Source organism: Cnephaeus nilssonii (genome assembly GCF_951640355.1).
Source record: "Cnephaeus nilssonii genome assembly, chromosome: 2".
Lineage (NCBI taxonomy): Eukaryota > Metazoa > Chordata > Mammalia > Chiroptera > Vespertilionidae > Cnephaeus > Cnephaeus nilssonii.
The window spans coordinates 103090628-103117652 of NC_137073.1; the positions used below are offsets into that span (position 1 = coordinate 103090628).

Sequence of the window (27025 nt, forward strand, 5' to 3'; positions counted from 1 at the left end):
CCACCGACGGTCCGCGCGAGGGAGCGGGGCGGGGGGCGGGGGGGAAAGGAAGCCCCCGAAAGTCCAGGCTTGGGCGCACTGCACCAGGGAGGCCAAGTGGGGCTCCTGGGATGCAGGGGTGCCCGGGGAGCAGAGGGGGCCCGGGCCCGGGAAGGGGCGGCGCCGGGGGCGGGGCTCTGGGAGGTCGGGCGCCGCTGGAGCACTCGGGTTTCACTCCCGAGGAGGAGGCGCGGCGGGGGCGGGCCGGGGGCGGGGCGAGGCGGCCCCGCGCTCCCCGCTCGCGCTCCCCGCTCCGCTCTACTCGCGGGGAAGGAGGCGCCAGAGGCAGCTGCTCTCGCCGCGCCCGCTCCGGTGCGCTGCCTTCCCATCGCGGGTGGGCTCTGCCATCCACGACCAGCCGCGGCCCCTGCCGGCCGGCGGCTCCCATCCTCCACCTCTCCTCCGCGGGGGCAGCCCGGTCCTTGGGACCCATCCCGGGGGCTCCCTTGCGGAGCTGGTTCGGACACTCAACTTTGCCTCCTTGCCGTCTCCACCGCTGGGAACGAACCTGCTGACCCCCGGCCCGGCCGCGCGCCGGGGACGGTGAGCCTGCCGCTCACGCCGGCGCCCCCAGCCCAGAGCGCAGCAAGTGGGGTACGGCTCTGAGGAAGTGGCAGGGGGGCGGAGGCGGCTGCTGCCTCGACTTTCCTGATCGGGCGCTGAAGAGGACCCTGAGACCTCTCCGGGGCTCCTGGCGCTGGATAACTGGCACGAGGAGCGCGCGTCCCACCTGGTAAGGGACCCCCTGCCCCATCCCTGAGTGGCCGTGGCTGCAGCCCCCACCGCGCCGCGTTGCCGGCGGGACGGGGGGCGGCAGTGGTGGGCGGGTGGGTCCTGTGGATCTGGGGCAGGGGCGGTCTGCAGGCCGGAGCCGGGTCAGCGGGTGGCGGCGCGCACTGGATTAGAAGGCTCCCTTCCCTGCGGGGGGTCCCGCTGTTGGGCTAGCGCACCAGCTGGAAGTTTGTGTCCCTGCCTTTGCCGAGGCCTGAGCGTGCAGAGATAAGGAGCGGAAGCGACCCTAGGGGCGACCGGTCGGCGGGCGAGACGGGACCCCTGCCCGGCACCTCCGGACGGTGCGCTGGGGAAGTGTGCCCGCACCCGGCGCGCGCCCAGCCTCGCATCGTCTGGAGCGAAGGGCAGGGGTCCGGGTCGCCGGCTCGTAGCCGCTGCCTTGCAGCCTCCGGGCTGGGGCAGCTGTTTCTGTTTGAGTTACAGCGGTTTGGAGGCGCACGTGAGAAACTGGGAGGCGGTGGGACTTGGGCTCAACTCCGCCGAGCGCGGTGGTGAGTGAGGGAGACTGAGGCTGGGGGCCGTCCGGAGTGCCGCGGCCCGGGAGCCCCGGCCTGGAGAACCCCCTGGGCCGCAGGCTGGCGAGTCCCTTTCCGCGAGCATCTCTCCGCCGCCGCACGGATTTCGCATCCTCTGGCTCAGGGTTTCGGGGCTGGAGGCAAATCTGGGTCGCGGAGGAAACTGGTCCCCCCAAGATGTGTGAGGAAGCCCCCGCGGAGGAGTGGTGCTCCCGGGATAGCAGCTCGCGGCGCCCCGTGCGGGGCCTCCCACAGATCCCCATTCCCCCGGCTTTGGCGGGAAGCGCGTCCACCTCCTCGCCCTTTCCTCGCTTTGTACCTGGATGCAGCCGCTCAGAGTTGGGATTTAACTTTCCTGCGCCCGCGGCGTCCCGGGGATCCCCGGAAGGGGGCGCTGAGAGCGAGCGCTGGAAGCGCCAGAAGGGAGGATGCTGAGAGCTGCGACTAGGTCCTGGGTGAGTGGGTGGGGGTCCCCGTGGGCAGACGGCAGGACCAGGCAGGTCTTGCAATAATGTCATAGGGGTGGAGGGTGGCGGCAGCTGATCTGTTGACCAGAGGGAGCTGTCAGCATTGCTAGAAGGAGGGACAGGAAAGGTGGCTGCTGAACTAGTCCTTTCAATAGAAGGTTCCTTCTAGAGAAAACATATCGCTGCAAACTCTTCCTGTCTGTGCATCTATCTGTCTTCCTCCCTGTGACGATTGTCTTTAACTCAGGAAGAAAAAAAAAAAATCGAAATTGCGTGAAGGTAATCTGAGTTATGTTTAATACTGACATAAAGTTCTGTTCCTCAGGAGAACATCCGTTAACATGCCAGGAGTTACAAATGATCATTGCAGCTTGTTTTTAAGGAAAACAATCGTATGCCACCGTGAGCTTCTCCAGAAGAGCTCCGTCATCGGGACCAAGTTTGGGAATAGCAGCTAGTATGTTATTAATCATAGTTAGTCTCTCCTAAGGAGGCACTGAAAGACAAAAACAGACTTTACTGGGGAAGGTTTTAAACGCCTAAATAGCATTGCTAAATTAATTGTTAATTAATGCCAGTTTTATTATTGAAGAGAGAGTAAAGTTTATCTTGCACTATTTTGAGTGACCAGTTCACAATTTCGGTTCAGGCAGATAATATGTTGTGTATCACTTAAATAACTTTTTCGGGTGTATGCCTGTGTTTATCCCAGAGGAAACATAGATATATATTTTTTTACCCCCCAAGATTTGTATCCATGCTTGTTTGTAATAAAAAAGCCCATTGTAACAGTTTGGGTCACTTGAAACACAGATTTCATGTTGCTTGAGTTTCTCTCTTGTGAAATCTTGGCCACAAGAAAGCAGTTCTCCTGGGTGTGGCATGGTCAGACTCCTGGAACTGTGAGGTGATGAACTAGTTAGTACCTGCTTTTACATGCTTTTAGGACGATGCTAATCATTTTATGCCATTTACGAATTGTACTAACGGATTTGATGGTTTTAATGGCAAACAGCTGGGAGAGCCCTGCTGAGAGCAAAGACTTTGGTCTCCGGGGTGGTCAAGCTTGTCTCTGTCCAAAAGATGCTTTTGAGATATTTCGAATTTGGTAACAATAAACCTGTGTTCTTCACTGCCCTTTCCTTTTAAAATTATTTCTTCACCACGGCTGGATAGAGTGAAACGTAGGAGCGTCTCATGCTGCGGTGTCCGTGGGATCTAATGAATACGTGCACGTTCACGGAAACGTTGGCTTCAGTTTCAGAGAGTTCGGGGACCTTCCGAAGCCCCATCCTTGGCTTCGCAGTGAGGAATCTTGCTTCACAGTCACTTTAGACTCTTGGTCAGGGACAAACGTTAAAACCAACAAACTTTTCTCTCCGTTGTATGCCGATTCCTTAAAATAACAGATGCCAGCTCCTTGAGACTATGTTGGTAGAGGGAGCTGCTTAACTGAACCATTGCATAGTTTTTCATTAACTTGATGATTATTTTTTTTAATGATTCCAAATGTCTTTTTTTGTTGTTGTCAAGTCCTTGAAATTGGAGCTTTGCTTCTGATACACATACATGTCCAGCTAAAGGTGTAAAGGTATTCCATCACATAAACAAATAATCATGAATTGTGGAGTTAACTGAGATCAGAAACTAATCCCTAAGAAGAGGTTTGGATTACAAACCATATAGCTCGCAGGTAGAACAAATCAATTAGCTAATAAGACACCCCAGTCAAGGCATCCATGTCTGTGGTAGCATGTGTCCAGTGCAGCAGAAAAATCTCACATCCCTCAGTACCTCCTCCATAATTCTCGATTCTATAATTACACCAAATTTGTATTTAAAAATGCCTCTGCAATTGTTGCTATAGTTACTCAAAGTGCTTAGGGTATAATTATAACACCAAGGTGACCGATTTGTATGTTTAGTGTTAAATAATTTTTAAATGTAAATTACGGTGTCTAATAAATTGAGCTACACCAGAGTGCGAAGTGTGTAAGCGGGACCTTGTATATTTCCACCCACCTGCATCTTTTGGCAAATTTAGAGAAAAGTGAACCTTTTTCTTGAGTTCTAAGATGAGTATATATATATATGTGTGTTTTAAGCTGTTTATATTCTACGTTCTCTTAGTGACAACACAGGCATTTTCACATATGCTCCCAGCAACCTTTTAAAATTGAGACGCAGTTTTGTTGAAAATTGATGGTTTTTTTTATCACTCTGCCTTCTGCCTTGTAGAAATGACCTCCATAGAGAGGGGACAATCTGCTGTCTCTAATTCCTGTACAAGTTGGTCGCATCCTAAAGATAAATTCAACAGGTGAGGAGTTGCTCATTGGCAAGCAGGTTGATGGAAGTACCTTTTGCCTTTTGGTATGCTTGATTACATACGTCACTTATTTCTTTGATGTGAATTCATCAGGTCCTGTTATCTGACATATAAAATCAATTTCTAACAGCAAGAAAGGGAGAAAAAAAATAAAAGTGCGTTAGAATCTACATAGTAAAGTTTTCATTTTCAATGAGCCTTCCCCAAACTTTTGTTCAGAATTTAAGCCACACAGGACAAAGCAAATGCAAGCTCTGTCCAAGAGAAGGTAGCGTTTACTAAGTCACTTATTATAATGTACCGGTATTGACACAGTTACTCTTTGCCACTTGAAGGTTCTAGAGCTAAGAAAACCTGGCTCTGAATTTCACAAGAGTATTTTGAAGCCAGGCAACTTCAAAGACAAGTTATATTTCACCTGGCGCATGGCGTTTAAAACAGGATTAGCCCAACAGTGGGCTCAAGGAAACAGAACATTTTCTCATAGGAATTGCTGTTGTCTTTTTTTTTTTAAATCCCTTCTTTTTTTGTCCAACATTAATGGTTGTTTGACAAGAGCAAAGATGAACACACTTTATTTCCCTTTTCTAAGTTTTAAAATATATTGGCATTTGAAAAAAAACATTATTCATTTTTATCTTATACAATAACATTGGTTTCTGATGAAGTGTTATGCTTTAAAAGAATACATTTTTAGGGGGTGAATTTCTTTTATTTCTGGAAGGCCCTGAACTCACTAATCTTTTATCTTCTCATCTTTCAGTCACTATCTGTCACTGTGTCTCTATGGAATTGGCTAGCATAGCATTTGTAGAATGATGAGGAAGTATACCCATAAAATTTTATTTTATGTTGCATTTTTATGTACATTTTGAGAGTAGATCACATTACTGTAACAGGTAATGCAATTGCAGATATGTATGATAAGTAACCAGGAGAGTGATGCTATCAGAAACCAACTGTACTGGAGACATAATACTGTATTTGCTGAGATGTGAAATTAAATAAGTTTTAGGCAAGTGACAATCAGGATTGAGCAAGGACAAATTGTTCACAGGAAATAGAGCCTCTTCTCCATCACTTCACACTCACCTAACAGTGATCTGTGAGGCGCCCGTGCAGGAAAAGCAGAGCCAAGAAAAAGTCACGAGGAGGAGAAGTCTGCTGAGCAGTTTTCCTGGGAGCTGTCTGGAAAATGGTTAGTGCGTGGCTACAACTTCCCCGAAGAGATGCATTCCTCATAAAACCGAGCCCAGATAAAATGCCACGCAAAGAACTCCCCTCGTTGTAAAAAACAACAACCCTGGAGATGTGACACAGTGTGGAGAGGGCTTCCCACGCTGTGCTCAGTCAGCCTCGGAGGCTGCCTGCTGCCGGGACTGCGCACGCGTGCTGTGGAGAGAGCACCTCTGAGGCCAGGCACACGCGTGGTCTCACCTCCTGCAACCAAGTGGGTTTTAGAATCACACTGGCTTCTGTGACTTCCTTTACAGGACTGAGATTTAGATCTGCCATAAAACTTTACCAGCTGTAAAGCCGGGAACGTTGTTTGTGCGTGGTGGCATAAAGCAAAAAGAATTGCCTTGGATGGTAAACTTCCCTTGTCCAGCGGAAAGTGTAATAAAGCCATTGTTCATGCCAGTTGACATACAAATATGAACGAAAGGAATTGCTTCTAGGACGTCTGTCTTGTAAATTCTCGTGTTTTCTGGCTGTGGACTTGGCTTTCAGAAAGTTAGCGCTAGAGAGCTTAGAAAGCCCGGTAGAATACACACCACAAGCCCACGGTTTAATAGAGCTGGCTGCCTAATTGGGCAGGGAGCCTGGAGAGGCCTCCGCCTGGAATGCACTCACTGGCCACGGAGAGGTCCCAGGGTTCAGGCCCGCCCACGGTGGTGGAGAGATGTCAGCAGTGGGGACGAATTCCTGGCTAGAACTGGGCAGAGGGGGGGAGGCGTGGTGTGGGCAGCAGCAGTTGACAGTGGCGTACCCGGCCCTCTGTGACTTGGGGGTGTCGGATAGAGGTCCTGTGAGGGCCCCGCCCTGAGTTTGTGGGTGGAATCTATGAATGGACTTGGAGATGTCAGTGGTGGGTCAGAATCCACGTGTGCCTGAGGTCTGTGGGACCTTACAGAAACAGGGCCTCGAGAAGATGAAGGGGGTGTGGGGACAGGAAGTCTGGCAGGACTTGTCTACAAGAGTGGTTAGGATGTTTGGTTACCAGGGCAGGGCCTTGGGAATGATGACACAAACCCATTCCTGGAACTAACTTCCGATGGGGAGAACAGCTCAAGGGCACAGCAGGACGGAGGCCCCTGAATTTGGATGTCAGGATAGAATCGAGCTAGCAGGACTACCTGCCTGGGAGTGTGGGTCCAAAGCTTAAGTGCAGGACGAGCCTTGAGCCGGAGACCTGCAGTGGGGACTGAACTGGTTCAACGGGCAAGTTGGGGTGGGGGCCAGGCTGCTGTGCACCTGAGGCTGGGACACAGGAAGAGACTTGTGGGACCATGGCTGCCTGACCTGAGATGGCCCGGCCGCTGTCCCTCCCTCCTGACTGCGGCCCCTCCCACCCCCTTCCAGCCTTTGTGTGTTCTCTTCCTTCTGGTGGGGAGGTTCTCCCTCCACTGTCCTTGATGGCTCACTGCTTCTGGATCTCCCTGCTTTGAGGGCATCTCCAAACCACCCTGCCTAAAGTAGCCTTCCCTCTTTCCTCTCTTCCTTCAGCCTCCCCTTTCCTCTTCATAGCATTTTGCATCATCCGCCACACTATTTATTTCTTCAAGCCTCTCACCGATAGAGACTGTAAGCTTAGGGGACAGACGAGGCTGTCATTTGTGTCTCCGGTGCCGCGGTAGTGCCTGGCACACATGTGGCTCTTGGTCCATGTGTGATGTGTGGATGGACCAATAAATGCCTTTATGTAGTCTATGAACAGTACAGACTGCACCATCGGATCCCAGATAAAGGACCGTGGCCATGGGAGCTAAACACTAATTATATTCTTTACTAGTAAATGGAGAAAAATGTTTCAAAAACCCCCAAGCTGATTCATTAGCCTAGTCTTGAAATACAAATGCCTTTGTAAGCCAAGGACTGTATATACTTCATATATGCTAATTCAAGGCTATTTGCACAGTAAGTAAATGCTTGTTAAATGAATGGATGACCTTGCTTGAGTTAGAAATTAGCATAAAAACACTTTATGTGTATTAAAACACTTTATGTATATTAAAAAAAATAAAAGAATTGAAACTCAGGGGTGTTGTCTTACTTAAAACAGCAGCCCTCCACTCCCCTGCCCTCACGCACAAAAATTCCAAGGAACGTATTGTGTCCTTATTACGTATTTTGACACATTACAGATATTTTAGAAATTCTAGAGTATATTAGAAATATGGCAGGCTTTCTTATTTTATTTCTGTTATTAGGCCAGTAAACCTTGTCACTTAGTTGGATTTATGGATTTAATAAGCTGAGACAGATGCGTGGATAAACACAGTGTGGTATAGCCATACAATGGACTACTATTCAGCAATAAAACGAGCTCATGCTGCGATATGTGTGAACTTCAAAACGCCATGCTTAGTGAAAGCAGCCAGTCACCTAAGACCACGTATCCTGTGGTTCCGTTTATATGAAATGTCTAGAAGAAGTAACCCATGAGAGACAGACAGCAGTAGATTCATGGTAGCCTGGGGCTTGGGATGGGAACGGGGCACAGCAAATGGGTGACCAGTTTTTTTGGGATGATGGAAATGTTCTATCACTGGATTGTGGGGATGATCACGCAACGCTTCACGTACAGAAACCATTGAAATTGTACACTTGCAACGAGTTGATTTTATGGGATATAACTTATACCTCAATAGAGTTGTTAAAAATGGATCTGGGGTATAACCGCTAAAGGTAGTGGATGTTAAACCGCCAATGGCCTAAACTGAGTCTGCTGCCTTCGCTGGGAACTGGAGCCCATGTCTCCAGGATTGTCACAGAGCCTGGTGCTGAGGCTGTCGGATGCCGGGATGAGCAGCGATTCTTTGATGCGGAGGAAGTGTGTCAGAGCTGGGTCTCTGCTAGGAAAACAAGCAAACCCCGGTTGTCTCCAGATGAGACCACGTAACGGAACTTAATCAGGCCATTAGACGAATCAGCCATCCTCACCGCCCAGTTTAGTTCACTCCAACCCCCTGTCATTTGTTGGAATATGCCTCTCTCCTGACACTTTGACCCGCCACTTTTATTGTTGCAAGATCAGGGGGGACACGTTGGGGAACAGAATCTCCTGGTCCCGTGAGGGCTGCGGAGTACCGCTTTGCTCAGCACGCGATGCCGCTCTCCTGCGGAGGGAACCGCCAGGAAGCCCGCTCTGTAGCCTTGTGCACTTGCTCAGCAGAACACTGGCTCCTGCAGGTGAGGCGCACGACTTCCAACACCCAGACCCGGGGCAGAAGGCAGGTTTTTCACTGCCCCGAGTTTGAGTACTTAAAGGGGCATGTGCTCTTTTTCTGCCTTCGTAGAAGAGGTATAGAATCACTTCGAGCTTTTTCTGTTCCGCTTTGCCATGTTTTGCAGTTCAAGTACAGCTGAAAGGAGACTGTGGGTAGAGGGACCTGGGAATTGCCTGTAATTGCCTTGCTCCACTGCTGTCTCAGGGTGGAAGTGACTTTAGTTCTCCCCTCTTGTTTATTGCTACTTGCATCTGTTTAGTGTGTTCACATCCTCTGTGCCCCCTGCCTCGGGGCTTCCTCAGGTCTCTTCCGGCCACCATCCTCTCCCCACACCAGTTGGTTTCCATGTGGGAGTGTTTACTTTGGCACAGACGTCCGAGCTCCAGATACCCCCGCATGGCCTTCAGGAGCTGGCCGAGACCCACCAGCCTTAGGGCCCTCCTGCATCTCCCCGTCAGATATAGTATTTTGATCCAGCCCTGTGATGTTTCCAGCAAGCATTTTTGACGATGTCTAATTTCTTCAGTCCTTGTATGCAAAATTCAAAAATTCAGTAGCTGTATGCAAAATTGAGACCAACAGAGTTTAAATCCCTGTGCCACACTTTTTTTGACCTCCTGCCAATGTAATTTTGGACTAGCTTGTTCTGAATTTGCCTCCTCCCACCCTTGCCGCCTAACCTAGACACAAATTAAGAGCAAAATTTATAAAATGCCCATGTTTTTTCTATTACCACCAGTCCTAAATTATTACTCACCCTCAGTGAGCGGTCAGGCATTGTTTATGAGATCCCATGAATATTGAATATTTCCTTCTGTATGTAACATGGCAAAGGAGTAGCTGACATTTTTATTTTTGATGTCACTTTGGATAGTTTTAGTTGCTCAATAAAATGCTGTTTAGGTTGGTATTCTTTGTGTGTGTGTGTGTGTGTGTGTGTGTGTGTGTGTGGTTTTGTTTTCTTTTATTTCCTATGAGTTAATGTTCTCCAGATTTCAAGGAGAGCTAGTTAGGCATTCTATTAAACAGACTGACTGGTTACACGATTAGAAAAATGTCCATGTTGCTGGGCCATATATTTAATTTTGAAACACAAGGAATAAGAAAATGATGCAATTTTCTCTTGTTTTAAGACCTCCTTTAGAGTAATTGTTGATTTGTATTGGATGTGATAGCTGGAGTTGATCATAATTAAAGTAACACGTAGTGTTATATACAGACTTATTGAAGACGTTGTCCTAAGTGGTGAAAATGTATTAGATCATTACTTTAGATGACTTTACTTTTTTTTCTAGCCATTTCCTTTTCTGGAAAGCTCCCAAATGTGAACATCAATACTGATTCTGGACACTCTAAAATGAATAGGGTCCTAACTTCCTTCTGGCAGGCCGGGCCTCGGGAAGAGCCAGGACTGTTGACTGCACAGGTCTGCAGTGCTGTGTGCACTCCCTTCTTCCCTGCTGGAACCTCCTTACCTCTTGTTGTTTCTCTGAAATTAAAAATTGGAGGATATTTGGCATCAGGTCAGTGAAGGAAAACTCTTCTAAAGTTTGAGCTGGGGGTTAAAGGTAGGCATTTCATTCCTTTAAATTTAATATTTCTGGGCTGTAAATATAGAGGAAATACTATGTTCTACAAAGTAGGAGTCCAGTGCCCAGATATCGAGCTTTTGCGCAAGATGAAGTGACCAGATGTCCAGTGTGGAAAGGAGAAGACTGGATCGTGGTTGTCTGTCCTTTTTGATAAGGCTGCTCCTCAAATATCCTTTGATGACTCCTCCCCCCCCCCCCCCCCCCCCCATATCTGAGGGATTCTCCGTTTCTTCCTCCTTACCATTATCCTCCTGCGGTCAATTTTTCTGCTAATCCAGCAGCCTTTTAATTATTATGTTCTTCCTTCACTAGAAAGGTTTGAATCAGGCTGAGCTCAAAGTAACTTCTCATTGACCCTTTATTTCTGATAAGACCCAGCCCTCTCCCTTTCCTTTCCCTTCACTGTTTCAATGCCCTTCACCGTGTCAAAGGGGGTTTGCTTGGTTTTGCATCTGTGTCTGATACTGTCCCATGTCTCCAGTACCTGCCTCTTTGCTGTGGGGGTTCAGAGTTGCTGCTGCTATGACAGGGACCCTATAGGCATGTCCTTTGCCCAGAGACTTGTTCCTGGGCTGCTTCATGTTGGCTCATTTGGACCAGACCTCATCTAGGTCAGTTGTGAGTATGACAGGAATGTGAGGGCTCTTTACTTACATCCCAACATTTGCTTCCCATTTGGTGGTGCTCTCAAGCATGTACCTGCTTATGAGGAGAGAACCACTTGCCACAAGGCAGTAGGACCTCCTTCATTCCTTAGTCTTGTGTCATCTGGAAAAGATCTGAAGCCTTGGAGCTCTGCCTCTTGAGGCCCTCCCTCCTCTCCAACTTGGAATCTGTTTCACATCCTTGGCCTCTGGCTGCACCGCAAAGGTGGTGCTGGGCAGGTGGGGCTACCTGGACCCAGGTGCATGGGATGAAAGTATTTCTCATTCTACTTATCCACCCTTGTTCCTTTTTTTGTTTGTTTATATATATATTTTTACAATGCACACCTTAAAGCTGTGTTTTTCTCTACAGCTTTCAGTATTGAAAATGCCACCCTTGAAAGTAAAGTGTGAGGTCAAGGGGGTGGGGCTGGAGGTGGGGCTCTGCAAGTCCACGCAGTGCACATTGGCTGTCAAGGCGTTCAGAGCAGACTCCAAAACCAGGCCTGGAGCCAAATTTACTCTCTGCCAGCAGTGACGGAATTCCTAGGTCCCATACCAGCTTGTGGAAAGAAATCATTCAAGAAATTGCAAGCTGGCAAGTAATAATTGCAAAGATTCATTCACGTGAACGCTGATGCCTGCAAATATTATTTAGCTTTGGACATTTTCCCCAGATCCACTTGCTGGGTTTCCATCTCCTGGAGGCTTGTCTTGGTGCACAGGGAAAACATTGGAGCTTCACAGTGGGGATCTACAGGTCATTGGAAGTGAACTCGTAGCCATGTTTTATGGGCCACAAAAACACGCGCCAGAGATGATGTTAGAGAAGGGCCTTCTGGAGGTCCCACGCCTCCCTCATCCCTGATCCAAGAATCTGTGTCGTAAGGTCACGTCTCTAGACTTGGACTTGAGTTGCTAAAGCTGTAAACCACAGTTAGGGCAAGAGAGGAGAACAGTAATCTTGATAGTGGTCAGATATCTGTCCATTAAAATACTTTGAAGATATATTTTTAAAAGAGTATCAATCAATGGACTAATTGTTTATTGAGGTAGGCTCAAGGATATTAATGATCTGAACGTGGCTCATGTCTGGAGGGAAGATCGACTTGACCAACATGGGGAAGAGAATACAGAGAATACCACACTTCAAGTTTTGGGCTGAGAGGAAGGTTATTTCCGAATATCTAGATGCTATTTAAAAAGGACTTTGAAAAACAAATCATATCATGGAAATTATAACAGAAAATAACTCACTCCAGATTCCAACAGTTTAGAAGTGTATAAGATGTCTTTGTTTTGGTTGGTAGAGGGGAGTAGTCCAGGCTTCGGAGTGAGTTTGGGAAAGAGAACAACTGTTAAACCTTCTTCATTTGATCTTTGTGACCTTGAGAGTTCCTTCATAATCTTTTAGAGACCCTTTTTCTTCTCATAGCCCATTACTTTGCTCTGGTGTTTCAAGGGGGAAAAGAATCATCAGGACCTCTCAGCCAGTGAGCATTCATTAAAGGAGAAACTCATAAAGGTGCAGATCTTATTTTATCATTCCCCGGAGCGTCATCCACAGGCCACCAGATCCTGTCCTCCTTCAGAAGGCCCCGCTCCATTGGTGGGTGATTTGAGGTCGACATGAAGGAAGGCAGCAGAAAGGAAAGGATCACCCTGAATCATGGAAAGCCCTCTGAGCTCCAGAGAATGCTGGTCCCATTTAGTCTTTTTATTCCTTTTAATGTTAAGTCCACTCTGGCTTCTTCTGTCCTCCTGCATCTGAGACAGCAGTCACTATTTGCAAAAGCCGTTGCGGTTCTGATCCTTCCCACAAGCAAGCTTGCGATGGCAGGCGAGCATTATCATGAAGTATGGTGACACAATTTGGTGTGGGGACGCAGCCCCATGGACTGGCACCTGTCCTGCCTGCTGCTGAGAGTGGGCACTTTTGTGGCCCATAAAACATGGCTACGAGTTCACTTCCAATGACCTGTAGTCAAGAGTCTCTTTAATTAATGGTGGGGGAGGGCGTGAACCTGGATGCAGTTCTGGATTTGCTACTAAGTGCCTTTCAATGGATTTTCATTTCCCCTCTCCCCAAGAAATCTGGCTTTGGGGCCAGATTTCCTGCCTTGAGTTTGTTGGAGACGGTGCTAGGAGCGGGAAGAAGGCTTGTGATTGGAGGCGTGGCAGTCATTCTGAGGAGGCCTGGACCAAGGACGTAATTAGTAAGTGGCTCAGGTTGGGGGCTGATGTGGGAGGCCCTGTAGGGTCAAGTGGCGTTGGTGGATTCTCCTTTTTTTAAAAATAAAAAATTATTGATTGATTTTAGAGGGGGAGAGAGGGGAACGTTGGTTTGTTCCACTTATTGATGCTTTCATCAGTTGACACTTGTATGTGCGCTGACCAGGGATCGAACCCACGGACTTGGCTTATCGGGACAAAGTTCTGAGCTACCGGCCAGGGCCTGGTGGGTTCTTCTTTAATTGCACTTTTGAGTGAACACAGGGTTGGCTGCCAGGCTCACTGAAGCCTGCAGGGGTAAACTTATGAAAGCAAATCAGATGCACGTTGGGAAGGCTGCTTGCTGGGAGGTGCATGGGCTGCTCCTGGCGGTTTTTATGCCTCTTTAGGAAAAGGCTCCCGGGATTTTAAAACCTACCTGTTGGGATACATTTTGACTTTTGCCAGTTAGCCATTTTGCCTGATAATGGCAGTGCGACCCAAATATGTCACATGCTGTGTCAGATATTTAAAAAGCCCCTGTGCAGGCGTCATCAGTGCCAGCCAGACCCATCTCTTGTGTCTCTCCTATATGTGGGAAGGAAAAGGTTTTGTAGATGTATTTATGTAAGAGTTTGGCATTAGACTTCTAAAGATTGGTAGAAAGCTAATGGAATTCATATAAACACATAATTAGAGGTACATATAAAACATACTTGTTTGAAATGTTTGGCTTTTTTGAGCAATTAGGAAGTTGTCAGCTGTTTCCTTTCCCCATATTAGCTTCCAGATGATTAATTGGATTGTTTAATTAAATGCTCCACATTTAAGTGGAGTGGAGGCCCAGGGAGTCTTCTGAAATAATATTGTTTTCTATTGATCTGCAATATACCATATGGCTTGCTTCTACTTAAAGAAAAGATGTTCAATTCTACAATCGCAGTCTTTTAAAATAATTATTTACTGTTCTGAAGTGAAAAGTCTATTTAAAAAAATCTTACGGACAATCTCAAAAATCTCATGTTACGGAATTCTATTCTTTTACTGCATTCCAGAGGAGCAAGCCGGGTCTAAGACGAGAAGCCCTGGTCTGTGGCTTGAAATGTTCGGAGGGGTAGCTGGGCTATTTTTAACGAGTGCAAGTGTATCCTGTGGTGGCCGATTTCCAATGATCCAAAATTAGTCCTGGGATCTTGGACACCACAGTGCCAAGGGCTCAGACAGTCAGCACGCTCAACATCTTTGAATTGTCAACCTAAATCTCACACCAGGATTGATGGCTTTGGCCAAACAGTACATCATTGTTTGGAGAAAACAAAAGGATAACCTCCTTTTGAGCACAGAGGTTAGACTCTGCAGAATTAGGTGCTAGCGAGGTGGGCGTGAATACAATTGGGAGCAGTCCCTAGTGCCTGGAAGGTGTCAGTCTCTTGGTGATGAGGGCAGTTAAATGCTTCACAGGGGCATTGTTATTTTAACAGTAGGGGCATGAAGGAGAACAGCTGAGATTTCCCCCCCCCCCCTTCTGTTTTGTTTCCATGAAAAGAAGGTCAAAGGAGCAGGTTGACCGGACCTCAGGACAGGAAAGGCTGGGTCATCACCTCGGCCTTTCATCTGAGGAGAAAAGGAGAGATACAGTTACCCTCCCTTCTCACACATGTTGCCCCCAGTCATGTAGAGACAAATGGCCCATTCGTTTTGAAAGAATTATATTTACACGTCCCCACGTCTCCAGAAACACTTCATTATTAAATTCATGCACAGCATATAGTTGTCCTTTGTCAGGTTCATTGATGACTGGGTTTCCCTAAGGTTTTCTGCGTGCTTATAAATGAATCCATAGCTCATAAGGAGATGGGCTAATTTTTAATAGCTTTATTCTGACAAACCCTGTCTGTTGTCTTAACTCAAATGGACACGGCAGACAGGAAGTGGATCTGATTTAAAGGAAGGGAAATGCACTTGGTATAACTATAGTCTTATGTGTGGAATGCTGACTGCCTCCTAATTGATGTAACCATTGCACAGAATTCCAGAGTTTGGAAGCTGCTGTGGAGGCTGACCATCTCTGTCTCCAGGCAGGGCCTCTTCTAACCCTCCTAGAGAGGTGAGGGGCTTACATACGGCCTCCATTATAAGGGGCCATTCGTTTTACCATAGCCAACCAAGAAGTATTTGCCAGAAACTTCTGTGCCAGACCCCAAGCCCTGCCCTGAGAATTCAGTGAGGAGAGGAAAGAGATGGGTTTTGTTCTCTTGGTCCTGTTTTCCAGTGGGATGTCCCTTGTCTTGGCATGGATGCCATTTTTCTCCAGCGTTCCTCCACAACCCCAGTGGATTCTGCAGGTGCAGCCAAACACCTAGGATTCCCTAGAAACTCCAGCCAGATGGCCGGGACGGCAGGTGGGAGGGAGAGTGAGTGTGGGAACAATTGGGAATGTTATTCGGTTTCCTGTCCATGTAGAGCTGCCTCACTTGCTGGGATGAAAAGGAGGGGTGGGGGTTTGGAAGGTGCATGCCCCACTGGCACGGACACATGGTGGGTACCCTGACTCCTGGCTCTGTGGGGGGGACCCTCCACTCACCGTGCACAGCCGCACCCATCAGAGCACCTGTAGCCAGGGTATGGTGTCTTCAGAGGTGGTTCTGTACGAGAAGATAGGGCCTGAAAACCAGAAATGGCTTCCGGCTGAAGAAGGAAAAGACAGAATGTTCCAGGCTTCCTTTTCTGGATCTCAGAGAAGTTTGCAGTCTCTTGTGTCTCCGTGGAATCACCGAGAGCCCTTCCTCATTGGGGAGCTGGATGCCGAGACCTCTGTATGATGAGCTCACTAGCGTGGCCCCAAATGTGTGATGTTTCTTAGGGACAAAATTACATGCTTCACCTTCATTGCAGGGCCGTCTTTTCCAGTGTCTAGTGCGCTGTGCAGTCAGGATAAAGAGAGGCCGACCTTTCCCAACATTGTAACCTTGGGGTGTGAGAAGGAGAACCGGGGCCGAGTCAGGTAAGGAAGATGCCCAGTGTCCCTCCCGCCAGCCTTCCCCACTGGGGTCAGGGCGTTCCGCCTCTCCCCTGTTTCCTCAGCGTGCGGTCTGGTGTTTGGTGGACATTTCATTTTTAGAGTGATGGCCAAGAGTCCTAGTAGACTGTGTGCTTCTGCAGAAGGCTCATTCTTTCATAAGCTCTGAATCGTAAATGCTGCTTTTATCTGAGCTGAGCCGTCACCAGCGGGGTCCCTAACGTCAGACGGTCATTTGGGATTCATTGTAACATGTATTTTTTGAAATAAGAGGATATAAAGGAGGCTCCTCCCGCCTTTCCCCACTGCCCCAGGGTGTAGTTTGAGACTTGAGTCTATTAATTATGAGTGTTGTGTCCTTCTGGATGCTTAATTTGGATATATGTGCTTATGTTATAATTGCCCATCAGTTCTCTGCAGCCGCGAACGCCTCTATCCCAAAAAGTGTGGCAGTCAGTCTGAATGGGGCCATCTGAACTGGCCTGTCGGCACCTGCAGCCCCGGGAGAGCGCTGTTTGTTTTTAAATACAGGGCCTGTCTCTTCATGAGTTAGCCCACCTAGGAAAGAGCTGCCGACTTTCCTGTGTGACACACAGCTCTGGAAACGGTCACTCCGAGAAAGCCGGGGAAGGCAGAGACCAGACAGCAGGGCGTGGGGACAGCAGGGCGTGGGGACAGCAGGGCACAGGAGGAGGCGCCCCTGCTAGCCCATGCCCCTGAGCGCCTATCTGCCCAGCGGCTCCTGGATGTTCCTCCTTCAGAGGCCACACCGGCCGCCCAGCCCTTTGGACACTATGTTGAGCCTGTTTGATCGTGACTCTGTTAGGGTGTCATGGTGCTTAGATTTCAGATAGTTCTTCCAAGGCCCCAGTTCCAGTGACCCGAGGGGGCGTTAAGCAGGGATTGTCTGAGAGGAGCAGAGGAAGAGCTGAGCCATACAGCAGTTCTTGCCCAAAGAGCTTTTACTTCCCAAGTTAACCCTCTCTCCTCCCGAAGAGCTTTAAACAGAGTGAATGACGAATTGAAGGCTAACTTCATGGTTCCTTTCAAATATACCATGGAACTTTATGAGGATTGAAATACTAAGAAGAGGCCAGGATTGGAGAGCAAGTTGCTAGTTTATAGTGGGAAGAAATATATAATGCTGGCTCCAGTTCAGGGAATGTCTTCGTAAAGCCGGCAGAGGCCTTTAGGTCCATGTCTGAAAGGTTCCTGGCACAAACAGCTCACATGCTTTATTTTGTTTTAATTGTAGTTTATTAGTTGTAATATCAGGTCACTAGCTTTCCATGAACTGAAGTCTACAGCCCTGTCCCCTGACACCCCTGGGAGGGGCTGTGCAGCTGGAGGAGGAGCAGGTGGGGAAGAACAGGCTCCCGCTGCCCAGGCAGAGGCAGGCTCCCCCCTGGGCCGGCCACTGGCACCTGACCTCTCAGAAAGGTGCTGACAAGCCTGGCAGCCAGAGGGAAGGCAGTGAGGGCTTTTGCTTAATTAAACCGCGTGGAAATGATGGGCGGCCGAGCTGGCGCACGGAGGCAGGAAGCTCCGCTCACCCAGGGCCTGGCCGCCATCGGTAGCTGGTTCCTCAGGCGGTGGTGTGGCTGACAGCTGGTTGTGCTTTCAAAGCTGCGGGAATAGCCAGAACCATCCACATGCAGCTCTACAACCGGCTCCAAACTCAGAGAAGGCTGCCCTGGCGCCTGGGTATGGGTTTTCCAGAAGTCCCAAGATCTGCAAATAAAATCGCTCCATCTTACGGATTACTTAAGGGCAGCACAAGCAGAAATAAACAAGTGGGACTCCATCAAACCAAAAAGCGTCTGCTCAGCAAAGGAATCCGTCAGCAAAACGGGAAGGCAACTGTGGAATGGGAGGAAATACATTTGCAAGTCACATATCTGATAAGGGGTTAATATTCAAAACACATAAAGAACTCGTACAACTCAGTAGCAACAAAAACAAACAAAACGCCCCACAAACAATCCCATTAAAAACGGACAAAAGATCTGAATAGACATTTTTCTAAAGAAGACATACAGATGGGGAATAGGTACATAAAAAGGTGCTTAACATTGCTAATACTCAGGGAAATATAAATCAACACCATAGTGGCATACCACCTCACATCTCTTGCAGTGACTATCATCAAAAAGAGAAGAAATAGCAAGTGTTGGTGAGCGTATGGAGAAAGGGGACTCTTATGCATTGTGGTTGAGATTGTGAATTGGTGCAGCCACTAGGGAAAACGGTGTGGAGATTCCTCAAAAAATTAAAAATAGAACTACATTATGATCCAGTGATTCTAGTTCTGGATATTTATCTGAAGGAAACAAAAACACCAACTTAAAAAGACATCTGCATCCATATGTTCATTGCAGCATTATTTATGCTAGCCAAGACATGGAAGCTACACACACACAAACACACACACACACACACACATATACATACACACACATATATGTATATGTATAGTATACAGCAGAGACTTTCAACTGGTATGATGTAAGAATTTTTAAAACATGCGATACCAGACTAATTACTTAGGAGCACTGACCTCTTTTCCCACAGATTGTCAAATAAAAATTGACAACAGCCAACACAACAATAACCATCCAGTGTGAATGAATAAAAATTATACAGTTTTGTTTTTTTTTCGGTCAGATCGGCAAAAAATATACTATATTTTTTTAGTGTGCCCCAGAATTTCAGTAATTAATTTGTGTGTGCCATGAGATGAAAAAAGTTGAAAATTGCTGGTGTATTGGAACTGACAAAATAAATGTGTAATCACTTGCTTAAGTCAATCACACTCGACTTCATTCTATGAAGACATGATTTGGAAGCTAACACACTGTACTCAGCAAGTACAATATGCAAATGTCAACCTACAAATCACAAAATGGGTGATCCTTTTCACTCAAGTAGATTTTTTTAATGCCACTAGAAAGATTGCAGGGTTTCTTTAAAAATATAAAGGTCTTCTAAAATGATTCAATACGATTACAAGGCAGTATAAATGTAGCGATTATGGGAGAGGGTTTTGGATCGAGGTGGTCAGATTTGTAGCTCACCTTCCTCAATTCTGAAATGGTGAGATTAGTTCCTCTCGTTAGGTTTTTCTCTTCTCTTCTTTTTAAATATATTTTTATTGATTTCAGAGAGAGGGAGAGAGGGATAGAAACATCAATGATGAGATAGAATCATTGATCGACTGACTTGTGCACACCCCCTACTGGGGATTGAACCCACTAACCAGGTATGTGCCCTGATCAGGAATTAAACTGACCTCCTGGTTCACTCAATCACTGAGCCACAGGGGCCAGGACTTTTTTCCTTTTTAAAAAAAAAATTGATTTTAGAGAGAGGAAAGGGAGGGGGGGAGAGAAAGAGACAGAGAAACACAGATTGGTTGCCTCCCACATCCCACATGTACCCTGATTGGGGATGAAACCTGTAACCTGGTTATGTGCCCTGACCAGGAATCGAACCCACCACCATTTGGTGTAGGGTACGATGCCTCAGCCAACTGAGCCACAGCAGCCAGGGCTGTGAATGATAGAGGCTGTTGATACATGTAAATTGCCTGCTCCATAGTGAGCACTGGAAATGTTAGCAGGTATCAGTGTTGTGATGATTCAGTGAATCAGAAATCTCTTGAGCCGAGCCATTGTTGGGTGAGCACCTTCATCTTCTCAAAGACACATCCCACAATGCACTTGTTGCAGCTCCTGTACTGGATCAGCTGCACAGGGATGCCCACACAGAGCCCTGGAGGGGAGGTGGGAGGAAAAGTGGAATTGCTAGACATAAAACTGGGACGACCACTGTTGCTTGACTCTGCATAAAAGCAAATATCTCTTGGCATTAGAGAAAAATAAAGGGAAGGCCGGTGATTTCCTGTCTGTCTGTGTCGGGTATATTCTGTCCCAGGCAGATCCTCTCAGGTGCATTCTCCAGACTGGGGGAGGTTCGGCTGCGGGGACTGTACAAGGCTTGCTAGCCCTCTGCTTCTTTCCTGCTGGCTTTCTCCCACCGGTGGCCCTGCAGAGCATGCAGGAAGCAGGGCTTGTGCCCTGAGGGGTCTCCCTGGACTAGCTGCTTCCTTCCATCCAAGGCCACAGAACCCCTCACCCCCCTCACTCCCCAGCTCCGTCTTGGGCTCTGGTACCTGGAAAATGGCCCCTCCTCCCAGCCCAGCAGGCCAGCTGAGCCACTGTGACTAGCCCTGGCCCTGACCACGTGTTTCCTCCTCTTTAATGATACCCATGTTACACACTCCTGCAGATACCCATGATACCCGGTGAACAGGACCCTCTGTCCCTCCTGGCCCCTGGACACCCCATCCCCAGGATGATTAGCATTTACATCCATATTCAATTGGTTTTGTGGTGGCTGCTCCTGCCTGCAAAGAGGCAGTGAGCAGATAAGAACTGGGTTGTCTTGACTAATGCCAGGAAGGAGCTTCCCAGCTGGAGGCATTACCTTGGAGTTACTGAGGGCCCTGATGGTAGGCAGCCTCCCATAATCTGAGTCACCTAAAGCTCAGGAGGGGTGAAGCAGATCATGTGACCAGAAATATGATCTTGTGCTGAAATCAGCACCAGGATCCTGGCTCTCTTCCCAACCATGCCTCACTGCCTCCCAGGGAGGATGGAACCTAGGACATGGACTTGCAGCTTGAAGCCAAGTGCCCCAGGGTTCCTGGGACCTTTGGGTGCTGATGGCAAGAAATCACCTCTGGAACTTAACTAAGGCCTGACGGTATTTCTGCTAGAAAACTGGGAAAACCTATGTTTGAGGTCTGTCTGTCTGTCTGTCTCTCCCTAAACTAGGTAATTCTTGTTTGGTAAGCTGACATCTTCACTGGGCAGTGGAGAGCTGGTTTATGTAATCAAAGGCACCTGAGTATGCTGTGAATTAGTTTTGATAAAATCAGTAAACTGTATTACCCTGGGATAGTCCTCATAAATGTGGTCTAGGGTATATTTAATTTTAGATGTATAAACACACACATTTCTATTTATCTACTGGTTTATGTACACACATCCCACTTGGCTTTCTAGCTTAATCCTAAACTTAAATGAATGTTGCCACTGGTGGTTAGTGTGCTTTTGGGTAATTGACGAGAATGGAAAGGAGGAGACTCTCCCAGCTCAGAGGACTCCCCTCCTCCTTTCAGCATTGCTGTCTCCTGTGGAAGCCTTTGGTAGCAAGGATTTTCCAACTCATTGTGCAATGCAAGCTTTTCAGCTGGTCATATTTTGGATGAAGTGTGTGGCTTATTAATGAGGAAGAAATGCTCATTTTGATAATAATCCCCAAATAGGTTTCCAATTGTCTGAAACTTCCCCTAGTTCTTTAAACTATAATTACGGCAATCATTGCAGTAATTAATTAATCTCTATGATGTGACCCTACAAAGAGCCACATAGATATTCTAAATAATATAATTTTTGCTCTCGATTCAATTATTTTACATCTATAGAACTTGATTTTCCTAATAAAACAATTTTATTTTACTTTTGTCCCGAACCTCTATTGATTCCTGCTAAACTAAAAAGACAGCATTTCTTAGACTGGAAGTTCTGGTGTTCAAGGAAATTTGGCTTCTCTCAAAGCTGAACCAGACTTTTCTCATTTTAGTTTCACTTCACCCAGGGGGGTCTCAGCCAAGACAATGCCTAGAAGCAGGAGGGCATTTTTGGATGTCCCAGTGACTGGGCTGCTGCTGGGATTTGGGATCTGTTGTCATTCCATCAACCCTGCAGAGCCTTGTCCCCTCTGGCTCAGAATCTAGCTCTTTCTTAAGTCCCAGCTGAAGTCTGGCTCTCAGGGGACACATTGCCCTGATCGCACCTGCGAAAGCAGCCATTGGCAGTATGCAAAGGAATGGGCATGACTGTGTTTCAATAAAACTTTATTTACACAAGCAAGTCGAGGGTCAGATTCAGTCCCCTGCCTTAAACCATATGAAATAGTTATTGTTGTAGTTCAAACATGGTCAACTGACATTTTTATATGATTTAAGCGATTATATCATATACTTTGTTGTAAATCTCATTACCCTCTGGATGTGTGTCTTATTTCTACCCCAACTGCATCTGAATCTCTTTCTCCCCATTCTCCCTTTCTTTTCTTTGGCTTGATTTTAGCTTCCCATGATGTGTAAGTCAAAACCTTAAATATTTGGGTATCCAATTAATGTATATTTATTATATGACTGAAGTGCACAACACTAAACACAAAATTCCTTCACTGGAAGAAACCTTACAGTTTATTAAATATTCTCTCAGTTGCCATAAAACGTGTTTATGTATATATATGACTACATTAATAGTGGTTGAGAATTTGCTGAGTCCTTATATTGTGACCAAGGGGATTTTCATTATAGTTGCAGTTGTTGCCATCTGTATTTGTTTCCGAAGGCTGTCGTACACACACTTGGTGGCTTCACGCAGTAGAATTTTACTCTCTCTCAGTTCTGGAGGCCAGAGGTCTGAGATCAAGGTGCTGGCAGAGTTGGTTCCCTCTGGAGGCTCTGAGGGAGAATCTGCCCCGTGCCTCTTCCTAGCCCCCTGTGGTTGCCTGAAGTCCTTCGTGTCCCTTGGCTGTAGACAGGCTCTACCTCAGTCATCATGTCGTGTTCCCCGAGTGTGTCCTTGCGTCTGTTGTTATAAGGACACCAGTCATTGGATTAGGTCCCACACTAATCCAGTATGAGCTCATCTTAACTAAATACATCTGCAAAAAACTTATTTTCAAATAACATCACATTCTAAGGTTCCAGGTGGACATAAACTTGGGGGGAGGGGCGGGGAACACCATTCCGCTATCCAACGCAGTGCATTGTCTGTGGGGAGGATGCAGGATGCCTGGTGCTGGAGATGTACCTGTGACAGCCTGAACAGAAGCCCCCAGGTCTGCAGAGACCTTCCTGTCTCTGGGATGGTTATTTGCTTTGGATCTAGAATGGACAACTAAATTTTCGAGTGCTTAATAGACATTTGGTGATGGTAATGTAACTGTGAGCTTCTTCCAGACCAACTATTGACAAAAGGGAGTTCACCCAGGAGGGGATTATTGTGTGATATTTGATGATAAGTCACTGCTGAAACACTGACTCCTGCCACCTTCCCTTTGGTTCCTCTTTCTACCTTTTTGTATATTTGTATGAAAACGTAGACTCTTAGGTTGTGGTTAATGGCTTTGATTTCTGAGCTTTTGTGACCAATTTTACACAATATGCAGAGGCTGTGATGACAGTAAGATTTGAAAATATGCTATGACGTTTCTCACTTTATAAATATTTATAGTGCCTGTATCTTTATGGGATTTATAAGCACGATTAAGTTTGTCAGTTTAGAAATTGAAACCACCTTCTAAGAGAGATGACAGTACAGGAACTTAGGTCTCTACCATAAAGAGAAGGCTCTGGAAAACGGCACAGCATTCAAATATCTGAAATAGCGGTCCACAGCCACTGACTGTACTCTGTTCTTCCACTCAGATCATATTGTTCTTTTGGGGGCTCAGTCTGGCGATTACCATAGTTCTCCCATGTAGTTTTCATTTTTCCAATTTCATTTTTCTCTTGATTGGAAGAGCTAATTCCCATTTTATCTAAATAAAGAAAACACTTCTTTAGCTTATAATAGATTTTAAACACTTCTATTAGCTGTGTCAATCACTTACTAATTGCTTTATCTTATACAATTGCTTATATCTTTATCTATCTTAAGCTCAAAATATGCATGTGCATATGAGTTTGGAAAAGAAAAAAAACTACCTCTGTGAAACCGTTTAAGTAAGAGCAGCTGCGTCCGTCCTCACTACATAAAAGGCTGTGGGAATTCGGTTTCAGTTGAAGACCAATTCGATCAAGAACTTTGAAGAAATTCCACAACTAAAACATAAAAGGGAGAAGCTGGATTGTATTAGGGCCGCTGTCGGAGGCTAAACTCAGGAGATTTTTCACTTTGCTAACTATTAATTCCACAGTTATCAAGAACCTCCAAGGCTTGGTGTAACTTTCCAGATAAAACTAGTTAGTTTCAGAAGTCCAGGAATCAAACCCTTCAGGAGAGTGTGGCATCCTTGGAGACTCACCTCCCATTGTTTGCACACGGCCCATGGCCTTTCCCTCATTTTCTCTCTGATGCATATAGCCTGGCTGCTCCAGAGGTATGATGCCATTTATTACATTAGCCCGATCTTGCCTTTCTCCTTAGAGGTTATCAGCATTCTTGGTAGAATAATCCGTGGGTGTAGGGATGGTGTTGACCTGGGAAGGTGCCCAAGGAAGTGAGGTCAGCTGGGAAGGTTCAGTCTATGTAGAAGGAGCAGTCTATGTAGAGGGGGATGGAGGGGTTCGGGGACAGGTGTTGCAGCAGCCCTGCCTGAGCATCTCATATCTGTGACCCTATTTAGATATCAAGGGTTTTCTTACCCGTGGCCGCTTCCCTGGAAAATGCCAGGCCTTCTCCCTGGAGATAGTGACAAGCAGAGACACACCAGTGACACATGGACACACACAGTTAGTGCAGTTCCCTCAGAAGCCAGCAAAAGGAAGGAAGTACTTGAATGGAAAAGTGCTTTCCATAAATAAAGACTTGAAGGACTGTTGAAAGGAAGGGAGGTTTACTTGTCATTTATGCCCCAGAAGAAAGAAGTGGGGGACTTCATAATTTAGTCATATCGGAATGGAATGGGCTAGCTTTGAGGCTTCCAATAGATCTAATAAACTACTTAAGCAGGACTAAGCTGAATAATTAACCTCTATTAGTACGTTGTTACATACTCTTCATTATTTTTTTGTTTTAGTTTGTATTCCAGGATCATCATTATCTTACAGAAGAGCATTTCATATTTTTAACAAAATAAACCTTTAAAAAAATTTTAGGATAGTTTAGATTTATGGAAACCTTGCCAAGACAGTTCAGAGAGTTTCCATATATCATGCATCCAGACGACCAGTTAACATCTTATCTTAGTGTGGTACATGGGTCACAACGAGAAAACAACACTAATGCATCATTATTAACTACAGTCTGTACTTTATTTGGACTTCCTCAACATTTCCCTCATGTCCTGTCTCTGTTCTGGGACTCCATCCAGAATTCCACATTCCATGTAGTTGTCATGTCCCCTTAGGCTAATCGTAACTGTGACAGTTTCCCAGGCTTTCACCTCCGATGACCTTGGGAGGTTTGACAAGTATGGGTCAGGTATTTAGAATGTCCTCAGTTCGAGTGTGTCTGATGTTTCTCGTGACTAGACGGTAGTTGCTGGTTTTGGGGGGAAGGACCACAAAGAGGTAGTGCCCTTATCACATTGTATCAAGGGCACTTACCATCAACAGGACTCATCACTGGTGATGTTGACCTTGATCACCTGCCTGAGATAGTATAAACTATGCAATAACTTACCAATCCAGTGTCTAGAGGGGTCCAAGGCCCTAAGTGAGGCCTACCATGTGCTTTCCCTTCCCACTCACTGCCCAAGCCCCTCTGGCTTCGCCATCCCTCAGGACTTGTCCCACCCACTGCTGCTATGTTTTGTCTGGCTCTGTCCGGCACCATGGACACCCTGTGTAGGTTTATTTGTCTGTCCTCCTGCAGCCTGCCCTCTAGGGTGGATGTCTCCTCCCTAGAGGGCAGGCTGCAGGAGGTCGGAGAGCCTGCTTTGTTCACTGTATGCTTAGTCCCTACAACAGTGCCTGGCACATAATAGGTGCTCAAAAAATATTGAATGAACAAATGAATGAGTGAATGACTTGTAGGAGGAAGGCCACAGCATTGAGACCACGGTCCTCTCTGCACTACGTCTGTTCCAATCTGGAGTGAATAAAGACAGATGTTTGGTGATGGACCACGTAGTAGTACCATTTATGGAATCGTATGCTTGGCTTTTTTTCTGCCAACCTTTCTCACAAACATATTCTGAGAATGGTGGGGTTCAGGGGCACTCCTTTATTCTAGTGCTTTTTTTCCTAAGGGTCTGAACTTTTGGTTGCTGTAAGTGTTGTGAGTGTATTTGCAGAAGCGCTTTGTCTAGGGGTTATTAAAATGGGTTTCAATCAGGGAAATGCGTCAGAATTAATCAGAAGTATGCCGTGACAACAAAAGGAAGGGCGATGTAATAGATGTGATAGATGATGTATTAGAACGTAATGATGATGGCACAGAATGTACTGAAACACAAGAGAGTTACAGACCTCAGAAATCCGCCTGTGCTGGTCCTGGCGAGGTCCTACGCTTCTCAGCCCTGTGGTCTGTGCACTTAATTGTTAGGAGTTGGAGAGAGGTGGTAGTTCTGCTTGGCTAGTTCTTGGCTTCAGTACATGCATGGGGATTGGGAACGTAGCTAAGGAATTTTCCTTCTACTAAGACATAGGGTGCTCAGTGGCAAACCCCTAAAAGGCTTCTTTCAGCATTAATTATGTGGTTGGAGCAAATAAATGAGCAAATTAGAGCATTAGCACAACTCACAATGACGCTGGGATGGTTACAGCAGCGAGTTTGGTTGTTTTTGCACTGTGGAGATGGAAGGCTTTTTCTCACTTCGTAAACCTGGAGTCGGACAGTGGGAAGTTCAGGGGCCTTGTCCTCGCTGAAGCCACATAATAAAACAGTATCAGACTTACAGCTCTTTTTCTTTTTCTAGTTAATCCATCAACAATGTACTAAGCACACCGTGGAATGCAAACATTTAATTTTGAAAATGTTTTAGAATTCCTTTTAGATTTTAGTTGAAAGTGGGACACTCACTTTAAAAAAAAGTCACAACCAGGGGGGTCTCTGCAAACAGTGTCAGCTTTTGTTTGCACAGGGGCTCCGCCAGTGCTTAATGACAGGTATCTTAAAGAGAAAGAAGGAAAACCAAACACGAACACACAAAATACGGTAAACACTCATATTAATATGCTAGGAAGAATAGAGCTCAAAATTGTAGTTATGACTTTCTA

The 27025-nt window shown here is 46.6% G+C and overlaps 1 protein-coding gene across 2 annotated transcripts in view; it reads left to right on the top strand.

Moving 5' to 3' along the window:
- Window positions 1-306: 306 nt before the first annotated feature.
- Window positions 307-27025, top strand: part of SEMA5A (semaphorin 5A) — a 392963-nt gene continuing 366244 nt past the window's right edge. Inside the window, exons 1-2 of one of the 2 annotated variants that reach the window (XM_079793136.1) lie at window positions 307-772; window positions 15936-16044. The gene's annotated coding sequence lies outside the window, so the exon portion shown is untranslated. The remainder of the gene's footprint in view (window positions 773-15935; window positions 16045-27025) is intronic. The other variant, XM_079793135.1, reaches the window with a different exon arrangement.